The sequence below is a fragment of the Aphelocoma coerulescens genome, chromosome 15 (genome assembly GCF_041296385.1).
Source record: "Aphelocoma coerulescens isolate FSJ_1873_10779 chromosome 15, UR_Acoe_1.0, whole genome shotgun sequence".
Lineage (NCBI taxonomy): Eukaryota > Metazoa > Chordata > Aves > Passeriformes > Corvidae > Aphelocoma > Aphelocoma coerulescens.
In genome coordinates, this window is record NC_091029.1 from 8576731 (window position 1) to 8587730 (window position 11000).

Genomic DNA, 11000 nt, shown 5'->3' on the forward strand with positions numbered 1-11000 from the left:
CACTCTCAAAAGTTAACACCTGCCTAGCAAAGTTGGCAGACAGGCTGAAATGCTTGTGCCTCAAGCCATTCCTGTGAAAAACCTGGCACCTTTGTTCAAATGTCTGATGAAAGAACAAAGATGTTGGTTTGTGAACTGGCAGGGGCACACAGATTGTGCTGGGGTGGAAAGCTTCAGCGGAAGGAAGGAAGATGAGGGCAGATGGTGGCATTGTTGAGGTCTTGAGATGCCACACAAAGATTCACAAAAGTGGGTCTTTCTAAACCCAAATGTCTAAACTTACTTGAAAAAAAAATTATGATGCATTTTGCCCTTGTTTACATAGTGCAAGGACTTCTGTGTATTTGCCTACCAATGGCTCTGGCACAGCGTGAAACAAATGGCTACCTACACCTCCCTGGCTATTTGCAAGGCCACTTAGCTTTAAAACACAGCTCAGAGCAGCACCAGCAATCTTAAATTAACTTTCCTGGTGGGGGAAGAGTCTTGAATTGATCCTTATCTACTTCACTGGGTCTTGTGCTGACAGTCAGGTTTGCTGTTCTCGCCACTGTTAAAGTGTTCTGCTCTTTATTGGGTGTACTGTGAACAAACCACCAGTCCAGACCCTTCTGATATGGCTGTTGTGATTTGCCTTATCTTTATTTGCTCCTCAAGCCACTTTGGTAAGGCTGAAGAAACCATGTCCTGCAAAAACTTTGAACTCTGGATGAGCAACTAGAAAATATCTTTATTATCAGGGATGGAGAGCTTAGGCTGCAGCTGGGATCCAGCTGAAGGGCATGTGGACTGCAGGGATCTGCACAGGAAGTGGCTGAGAGAGTCACTGGCATTGTGGCTATTAGGGAATTATTAGACATATGTTAAACGTAGGCTTAGCTTCACTAATGCATCGCCTTGCTGAGGCTACAGAGAATTTTGGTTATGGGTGGCTATGAGGGCAGAGAAGGAAAGGAAATGTCATGTCATACTTGGAGCTAACACAGTGATTTCTATATGGGATAGTGGAAGTATTCCTGTGCACAATTACAATAAAAATGTTTGTGTGCATTGCTCCTGTTATTATGGATTAATTAGCTATGGAAGGGAGAGAGTGCTACAAAGGGATAATTCAGATTTCTGCACAGATGTGCTTTGTGGCAATGGTCAGTAAGATTAAGATGTAAAATGTTAAGTTCACTTAACATTCTACAAAGTAATAGGTTGAGTTTGCAGGCTGGGCACAGGCTTAGTGGAAGCATCTGAGTAGCCCTTCTTACTCAGTGTGATTACTGATATGCTTAAGTTAAGCATGCGTGAAAATCTTTGCAGGACGAGGGATGCAAAACACAACTTTCCCCCCCCCCCCCATATACTTCCAGTAGGTAAATAACTAAAAAAGAAATGCACAAAACAAAACTTTAGATTCTATAGGTGCAAAGGCCATGTCTGTATCTGTGCTCTGAATGATGTAAAAATGCAGTGACAGTCCTTAACACACAGAACATGAGTGACAAAAAAAGCTAATATGCAAATAGTGCTATACATGATGTTTCCTAAATTTGTGTATAAAACTAATTTCAGATTCCAATACATGTACAAGCTATAATCTATATAATTTCTCTTAACACACACTTGAGGGCTCATCAGTGATGGGAGAAATAATCTTAATAAATGCCTTTTTCATTGCTGGGAAGGAGCAGCAGTATTTGGGATGCCGCGAGGCTCCAAGTGGTCGGGTTCCGGGCTGGGTTTCGGGGTGTGGGTGGCAGGGAAGGGGGGGCGGCTCGGGGTGGGGGAAGCCCTGGTCCCTCGGTCGGAATTATTCAGATCCCTGTCCCTTTCCCAGCCCCGCCGCGGCAACATTTATTGCAAAAGCAGGAAATTGCTTATTACTAAACTAGCTGGCAAGGGAGCGGAGCCGATGCTGTTCCACACTGGCACAGCACTTGCTTAGCTGCTGCTTTCCCTGCCTCTCCTTGTTCCGCTCTTTCTTCTTCTTCTTCCCTCTCTTTCTTTCCTCTCTCCCTCGTTCTCTCCTCTCCTTTTTTTTCATTTTGGCTTCTATTCAAATGTGGGTCAGGGGTGAGCGGCTCCCAACGTCACAAGCTTGCAAGATGGCGCTGGGAGGAAGGCTGTGAGATGAGGAACAGGCTGGTATAAACCGAGAGGACAGGAGAGGGAGAGGAGGAGAGGGGAAGGGGAAGAAAAGCTGCTGCTCCAGATGCAATAAGAAGGTAACGCAGCGCGGGGCGCGGGCGGGGGCGCGGGTCCCGCGGGGCGGCCGGGCGCTGCCGGGCTCTGCGGTGCAGCCCAGCCCCGCTCCCCCGCTCTTTATTTGCAGCCCCAGTGATTTGCCCATCTGCACGGGTTCGCTCGGGAGAGTCGCCGGGGTGGCGGGGATGTCCCCTTTTTCCCTGCCCTGCATCAGCCGTGCCCGGCACCGGCGGTACTTCCATTGAAAAAAACCCGAGATGGTTTCTCTGCTCTTGCCCCCCTCTCTCCGTGCCCCGGGCCCCCTCCCCTCGCTCTCCGGGCGCGCTGCCCCGTTGCTTCGGGGGCCGGGGCGTACATCGGTGTGCTGGCCACCGTGCCTGTCTGGAGCTTGCAAATGTTGGTTATTTGGTTGAAGCGGCTGGAAACTTTCCCCCTCCTCCCGTGCCATTTGTGTATGTGTGTGTGCGCGCACGGGTGTGTGCTGCCCCTTCCCCGGCGGCGGTGGGGTCGGGGCGGGGGGCCGCAGCTGCTGCCCGCCGGGGCCGGCAGGCATGGGGCTGACCGGCGGGGCGCGCAGGCAGCCCCGGAGCAGCCGCCTGCTCCCCATCGCCACTCGTCCCTGCAAGTGAGCCGTATTGTATTTGATTTTATTTTATTTTTTCCCCGAAAGGAGGGAGCGGAGCCCCGGTGTGCCGGGGGGCGTGTTTGTGCTGGGGATCTGGCCGCATTGTGGAGAAGAGGGCAGGAAAGGGGCTCCCGGGACTTGCATCGCCTCCTTCCCGCCCCCCGCGGTCCATCCGCCGGGCTGCGAGGCGACGAGCCAGGCCGGCATCCCCCAACCCCAGGGCCGGCCCCAGCCCCACCGAGCACCCCCTGCCCTACCGGGACCGCGGTGAACTTTTGCCCTGGCTCCCCCCTTCCCCGCCGCCCCCCTCGGCCGCTCGGGATCGCGGAGGGAAGGACCCGCCGGCTCCGCTCGCTCTGCCCGTCGCTGCGGGTCTCTGGCTTTTGTTACGGCCCCATCTCGGACGCAATGGACGGAGCAGGATCGCGCACCCTCCTGCGGCCAGGGGCTCCCCGGACCCTGCCCGCCGGCTTTGTGCCCCGTAGGAAATGCACGTTCCTCGGCCGCGCTAACTAGCGTAGAGCTGTCCACCCGGTTAAAAAAAAAAAAATAAATTAAATTGCACGTCCAGGCTGGCAATATTGTTGCCGAGGTGCTCGACATCGCAACTGAGGGAACCAGGAGGGCTGGTCGCTGCCCGCGGCTGCCCGGTCCCGGGGGCACGGCGCCGCGGAGCCGGACCGGGCTCTGCATCCCCCGGCGCGCCCGTGCCGGTGCCAGCTCGGCGGCGGGGGGAGCGGGGCTTTTTGTGTTTTTCTGGTTGCATTTAAAAGCAAAGCAAAGCCGGCGGGGGGAGTGGGGGCGGGGGAGGCTGTGTGCCGTCCCCCTGCGCGGTGCGCGGCCCGGGGAGCCCCGCGGTGCCCGCAGCGCCCAGCCCGCGCCCGGCCCCTTTGGTACGGGGCGAGAGCCGGCGGGGAAGTCAATTATTGACTTCTGCTTGGCCGGGTCCCAGGTGGAAGTGGGCACGGCGGCGGCGGGCGGCTCTTGGCGCGCCCCCCGTTATCGGGGCCGCCAGCCGCGCTCCTCCCGGGGGCTCCGCGGCCGCCGGACACCGCGCCCGGCCCCGCCGCCGCCCGGGGAACGCGTATGTACACACGGGGTCTGGGCACTCGAATCTTTCTGCTGCGAAATCCGCAACCTTTGAGAACTCGGGTGGCCTGGGCGCTTCCAGAAACGGGTAACTTGGCGTTAGAATCTGTGAGTGGGGCGGGGGTATACACACCTTTACACAGAATTAATGAATTATATATGGAACCAAGTGTTTCAGCAGACGGTTACTGAAATCACTCAGAGTACTACTTAGCTGTTAGAATAAATCTGAGAGAGCAGCCAGAAACCAGTTAAGAGCCTCAGAATTACATTCTGCTAATGAACTGTCCTTTGACTAAAACTGGTTTAAATTTGTTGCGGAATGCTGTTTATATTTGAATAGCTCCCATGTTTTTCCAGAAATTAAGGGGAAAACAATATGCAATAGTCACTTTCATTGGAAAATGTCAGAACTATGAGCAGATGTTTGCTATGCTTGATAAATACACTGTATAAACAACTTATATTTCAAAATGACTTATTACTATTTTTTATTACTCAGAACTATTGTATATACTACAGCAGCTCTGGAGAGAAAGCTGTAAATGACTCCTTAGGATTTCACAGCAAAGCTACATGGGGAAAATGACATATGGAAAGAAAATTGACTTATTTCCACCACTGCAAATGGCCTCCTATTTGCGCCTTTTCATTAGCAATCTAATCCTAAAAGCATTAGGAGCAATTATTTGCAGTGGTGCCTGACATTCTAGGTCTAATTATTTAAATCAGTTTAACTTTTGATGGTTGACCCATTAGGTCAAATCTGTGTGCCCTTTGTTATATTTATTAAAAAAAAAAGGAGGGGAGGGAGGTCTTCAAACTTGCCACCTGCTACTGACATATCATTTTAGCTCTGGAGGAGATCAGTATTAAGAATAAGCAACCTCTTACATTTGTTACTTTCCATTCTAACATGGGTAAGGACACCCTGTGTAAGTGCCTTGTTCTTTGACATCTAAAATCCATTGCTTAATCACGACAGACTTGCGTGGTCGCAGGAGCGTAAGCAGGAGGAATGGGAGAATATGTGGATATGGCAGGTTTTCCCTCTGTCATGCTTCCTAATCTATGTGAAATGCAGATGAGATGCACATACATAAAAGGGATGATTTTTCAGTGTTTGGGGGGAAAAGCCTCTTCCAAGGATCTGGGAGAACTCTAAATCTTTAATGCATAAAGAAATAGCTCACGTTAGTATTCACATATGTTTCTGGGTGGAATGACTTATGGATGTGTAGATAGTAATAAGTATTGCAAGATGCTTGAAGCACTTGGTATCACGTGATGCGCTGTAGTGTCAGTGCTGAATTGTTTGGCAGAAGCCGATGTGTGACAAGGGGTGGGGGGAGAGAGGAGAGAAAGAGAAGGTGAGAGGCCTTTTTCCAGAAGGGTACGTGTTCAATTTATTTTGATTAGTTGTTTAAAATAACTAGAAAACAACCTAATGCCAACCAGTTTGGCTGTGTAATGGATTTAAACTCTCTAAAGCAGCCACCGCAGCCCAAAATTGGTGGTCACAGCATGAAATTTGAAGTTGTGAACAGCAGATCTTGCAATGAGAGATCTCGTTTTCTAGCATCTTTACAGCCCATAGTAATTAAGTACTGTCAAACATAAACTGTATGCTGTGCATTTTCTGACCTTGCAGAAAATAGTATGTGGCTATTCTTTGAGCTCCTGCTGCCTTCTTTGATGATAGATGTAGGGAAATGGGATGATATTTGAAAACCGAGGTGCATTTGCCTTCCTATCAGAGCTCCTGTTTGTGCAGACTGCAGCATTTAACCCTGTCATCCAGCCTGATGAACATATCGCAGCTTGACAGGCAGAGGTATTGGTAGGAAGAGGTTGCCATGTTTTCTCTACAGAAAACCAAGTTTCCCATCCTCTAACCAAATCTGACTGATAAAGTGTACAAACAACACTGCAGCTTCTGCCAACAGCTGGGGAAGAACGTTGCCACAAAGCAGCATTTCAGTGCCGCAGCAAATGTGGTGTTGGAGTGGGAGAAAGCAGAATCACATTTGTGACATAGCCGTTATATTGGCTGTATTGTGACAGGCGAAGCTCAATGGGAAGGGACCATTTCAGCATCAGCAGACATGCCTTCCCTGCTGGGCTTGGAGAAAAATTAACAGGGCTCAGCTGTGGCATTGCAACAACAGAGCGTCAACCCAACCGTAAGCAGGAGAATATATTTTTAAAAGAATAATGATGACTTCTTTGGTTTGGTGTGGATTGAACACCAGTGGCTGAGCCATTAGGGCTTCTTATATTGGTTTTTGTCTTGCTGTACTATTGGGAGCAAAGACAATGCATTGCAATAGGGATTTCACTCTGCTGTGCAGTAGCTCATTGGCAAAGAAACTGCATCAGTTTGTTCAGGTCTCTCGCAATCAGCAGTGACAGTGTGCTTACTTCTCTCAAAAGCAGCAGAACAATGTCAAAAAGATGTTCCTGAGAGTTGTATTTTCTTGTTCAATTAGCATCTCCAGGTTCCAACAGGATGCCAGTTTTAAGCTGTGTTTCTTTCCCTGAAGCATACGTGTATTATGCTAGCTGTCCAAACTTGTGAGTTACTCATAGCTTCTTGTTTGTAATTCCTGGAAAGAAAATTCACCCTCCAGTGCTGGCTCCCACAAAACAAAGAAGTGAAACAGTGAGGTCAATCCTGAATTTTAAGCTTGATACAAAATGAGTTGTTACAGTAGCTGTAAAGGAGGAGGCTACAAGACAGCAATAGCTGTACCTGCTGTAAGTGACAGGTGGGAGAAATTCTGTTCTTTTTCGTCTGTGTTTGGATGATGGCCCAGTGCTGGCCACAAAATGCAATCCAGGATTAATCCTCACATAGTGTTTTCTTTCTATGTATCAGATTTCTCATTTTGTTAATAAGCACAGCCTAGCATGCACTTCAAGTCAGCTGTTCTGGAGTGGAAGCAACAGGGTTTTGCGTTATTGAAATGACGGCTCTCGTGCTTTCCTAGAGCCCGTATTGTTTGACCAGGGCAGGGCGGAGGGTGATCCTTGTAATCACAAATCCTAAACAGGGATTCTAGTTACTGATTTTACTTAATGGAAAGGGGTGGGGAATGGAGTTTATCCAGGATTACATATGTATCATATCACATTTTCGGATGTGCACCCTGCGGATTTGAAGGGGCTAAAGAGTGATCTTTTAAACTGAAAACCTCAAGCATGCATTTAGAAATGGACCTATTGTAGGAAGCTTCCTTCACTTACTCTCTCTAATGGAGAAAAGACAAACTGAGCTGTCCTGCAGAAAGTGTCAGAAGACACATGCACTGGCAGCTAAGCTGGAAGAAGGGCCTGAGTCTTCAGCTGGCAGTAAGAAGAGTTTAGAGAAGTGCAGGGACTGGTTTCCTGCTCAAAACAGTCTTCAGGGAGCTCTCCCAATAAAAGCGTCCCTGAAAATAGGGTGAACTTCTTGCTTTTGTTGCTAGGTGTTCTGACAGATCTGTGCAGGAGCTAGGAACAACCCCCTCTTGTTCATCCAGCTTTGGATACTGGATGGAAAAACGTGCCAGTGTTGTCCTCACCCAGGTTCTGGATGGGAGTTAGGAAGCATTTCATGTCAGTATGCTGGCCTGAGGCATTTGCTGTCCTTCAGTCCCCTGCGTAAAGGAAGAGGGGATGGCTTTTTATAATATATCACTTTGCCCTATCCACTCCCTTCCCCCATTGAACCAAACACTGTACAAGATAAAATTGTCTTCAAATCAGTCCTTTGCCATGAGTGTAAAAAGAGATACACGATGGAGTGACTGGGGAGAGGCCTCGTGGTAAACAACCTGACTCTGCCCTTCATGCTGGGCTAGTCCCATTCATTCCTGGACCCGTTTAAGATGACAGGGGTGTACAGCAGATTCCTTCCCCTAAATGTGTGCACATTTCCCGTTGTATAAAGAGCCATTCAGTGAGTGGATTCAGTTTTCTAGGAGTCACATAAAGACACTGCCATGTAGGACTGCACTTACTGCATTTACATCTGCTGTCAAGATGCCACCAGCCAGTTTGACAGTTTAGAAATCTTCTCTTGTTCGATAAAGAACAGAATAGAGTAATTTGCAGCGCCAGTTTTAACTGAGAATTGCAATCAGCTGACAAGAAACCTTATTTTAAAGCTTGCTTGTTTGTCTGTGTGGTAGTTACTCTCCAGCAGAAAGACTGGATCTCGCTGGTCTGTACCTATTAAAACATGTTGATGTGCAACTAAAGTAACTTTAAAGTAAATTTCATGTTAAGCATAAGGACAGGGTTAACACATTCAGACTATGATTCAACATGCAAATCAGAAACAAAATTAATTTACTATGTTATTGTTTCTGAAAAGTGACTCAAGAAACTTCTTATATAGCATTAAATTCAATGAAATGTTAAACCTGAATATTTTTAAGTGTTAAATAAAAATATTTGAAAAATACTTTCTTATCAAAATACTTTCTGATGACCTCCTGAGGTCCCTTTCTATGTGACTTATTCTGTGATTTTTATTCAGCTCCAATTTAAATGCAAAGCAAAGGAAGTGTTCTTTGAGCAAAAGCGAACTCATTATTTTCTAGTTTTGTTGCTCTTTTATAAATTTGGAACTAGCAGATACTAGTTTCTAACACCTAGTTTTCATTTGGAGGGAAGTAAGCTTTCCTGCCCTTCTGCCCCTCCTCAAATCTCAGTTGCTTTCTGCAGTCTGAAAAAAGTGGTTATTGAACTAAACTGAAAAACCAGCCTGTCTGTCCCTTTGCAAGAGGCTCCTGGTGAGAAGGGTTAGTTAGCTGCCCAGACTGGATGGAACAGTAAATTAGTGGCTTTTTCTGTGGAGGGACAAATTTTCCTCAAAACTTCACTAGAAAACACATACAATTGAAGAATGCTTTTTTTAAACAAGACCTGTTTAAAAGAAGGTTTGAAATGATGCCAGTGTATAGTGAAACTTGTGCTGTTTTTATTTATTGTTGTTTCCCCTACCTCTGGAAGGGTGAGGTCTTTGTTATTCCTAGTTTCTGTTTATCTTATAAAGTGTCCAGAACAGTCCTCGTGTGGAACTTTTTGCATCAAACTCCCTTGAAAAAAGCTCTTTGTTCTTTTCTAGGCAGCTCAAATGTTCTTTGATAATGTGATATTAGTGACATGATTATGCCCAGTCTTCAAAGAAAAACATGGATGTCCTTCTAGGCAGGGAAAATATCTACCAAAGTTGTAGATGGCAAGGAGTCCACTAAAAATTATAAATTTGTGTGCACAGCTATGAAGCGTACATAGCCAGAACCATAGTACCAGAATGCTCAATAATGGGGATTTTGAGATGAGAGCGAGAGCTGTCTTGAAATTCTTCAGATGTCAGCAGAGTGATGTTTGGCTGAGTGTTTTTTAAAAGTAGTGTAAACTATGACTTGAAAAGTTTTACCCAGAAAACTTAGTTATAAGCACTTGTTTTTATGAATTGGTGTAGTAGTTGAATATTTGCCCACATTCAATTCTTCTGGGTGAGCTTGTGGTCCAAGGAACTCTGCTTCCATCTCTGATTTAAACTTTCCATGCTATACTCATGAAGGAAGCTAAGCAACTTCAGTTTTCTTCATCTTTAAAGTATGGAGAATACAATGTCCTTGGTTTGTTTTGTATATTTATCTTATAAATGCTCATCATATTTAAAAGTTTGCATGATGGGACCCTGACCTTAGCAACAGCCTGTAAATGCTGTCATCATACACAGAATTCTAATAAAGCTTCAAAATGGTAAAGTTGCCAAAGGACTAATGCTTTAGGATTATGCAAAACCCTCAATGGGGGAGGGAGGCTAGAGAAGAAGTCTCTCTAGTTCTTCAGAAATGCTACATTTCTTAGTCTCCACTGTACCTTATCAAACAAGGCTTTCAAAATTGTAATGAAAATTGAAACATGCCAGCTATAAAAATTACTCTCTTTTTTCTACAGCACTGGAAGTATAAATGAAATTATATTCCCCTGCAGTGAGCACTGGGAGTTTTTGGAAGGTCTGTTCTGCACTGTCAGTCTCTTCCTGAAAATCAGCAAATGCCTCTAAATAACCCCCTTCAGGATGCACCAAGCAGCAGCTTATATTTTTGTGTCTTCCCTCCCCGGGTTGCATGGTGCAATGCCAGCGCACGGCGTGACGCAACAGTCTTGGAAATTCTTGGAAAAGCACTTCCGTTTGCTCTAGGTAGAAATGGTATTGGCAGCAAAACTGACTCTGCTGTTTACAAGCTGGCAGCATTCTTAAATGAACTCCAAGAAAAGCAGTTTAATGTATGCGGTTCTGCGTACCCATCCAAATGCAGAGGTGTTCGAGACTGTTGGCCTGTTATTATGGGTGGTGCCTTGGAGAAGGAATGTCTTGAGTATTTGCCCAAGTGTGGACCTCTTTTTAGCAGCTGTAGTCAGCTGGTTTGTTCCAGTCAGGCTGGGTCTCCCAGTTTCTGGTTGCTGCTTGTAAGGTGATGGGTTTAATTGCTGTATTGATATTCCTCAGCTCCCGAGTGAGGAAGAAAGTGACCTGAGTATGGAGAGAGGACCATCAGCTTCATTCTGACATCTCTATTGTGGTGGTTAAAACAGAGTTGAGTATGAGAATTTATTTGCCACTGATATGTTGTTTGAATCTGGAAAAATAATTTCACCTGTCTGTACCTCTTCACCTCTGCCTATGTAAGGCCACGGTATTTTGAAGATGGGCTGTATTTCCACTAGCATGTAATGAACAGAAAATAACAATAGTAGCTGCTATCGTCTAATATTTCACCCTGTTAATTGTGCAAGAGGATTTCAAGCTGAATGCTGTACTAATAATTCAGAGTCTTGTGAGTGGAACCAAATGCAGAGAAAACTAGTACTTTTGACAGACCTGTAGTACTGGAAATCATGCATGGAGGTGTAACTAACCATAGAGGACAGTCATGGAAGGAAAATATATTTTAAGGGTCCTGCTGAAACACTGATCATTGGAGTATGGAATTAAAATATTTGCCTATCCAGAAAAGACATCCTTTCCATGTGAAGATCTCCAAAAGCTTTCATAATTAGTAATCTGTGACTTACAGCTGTATCT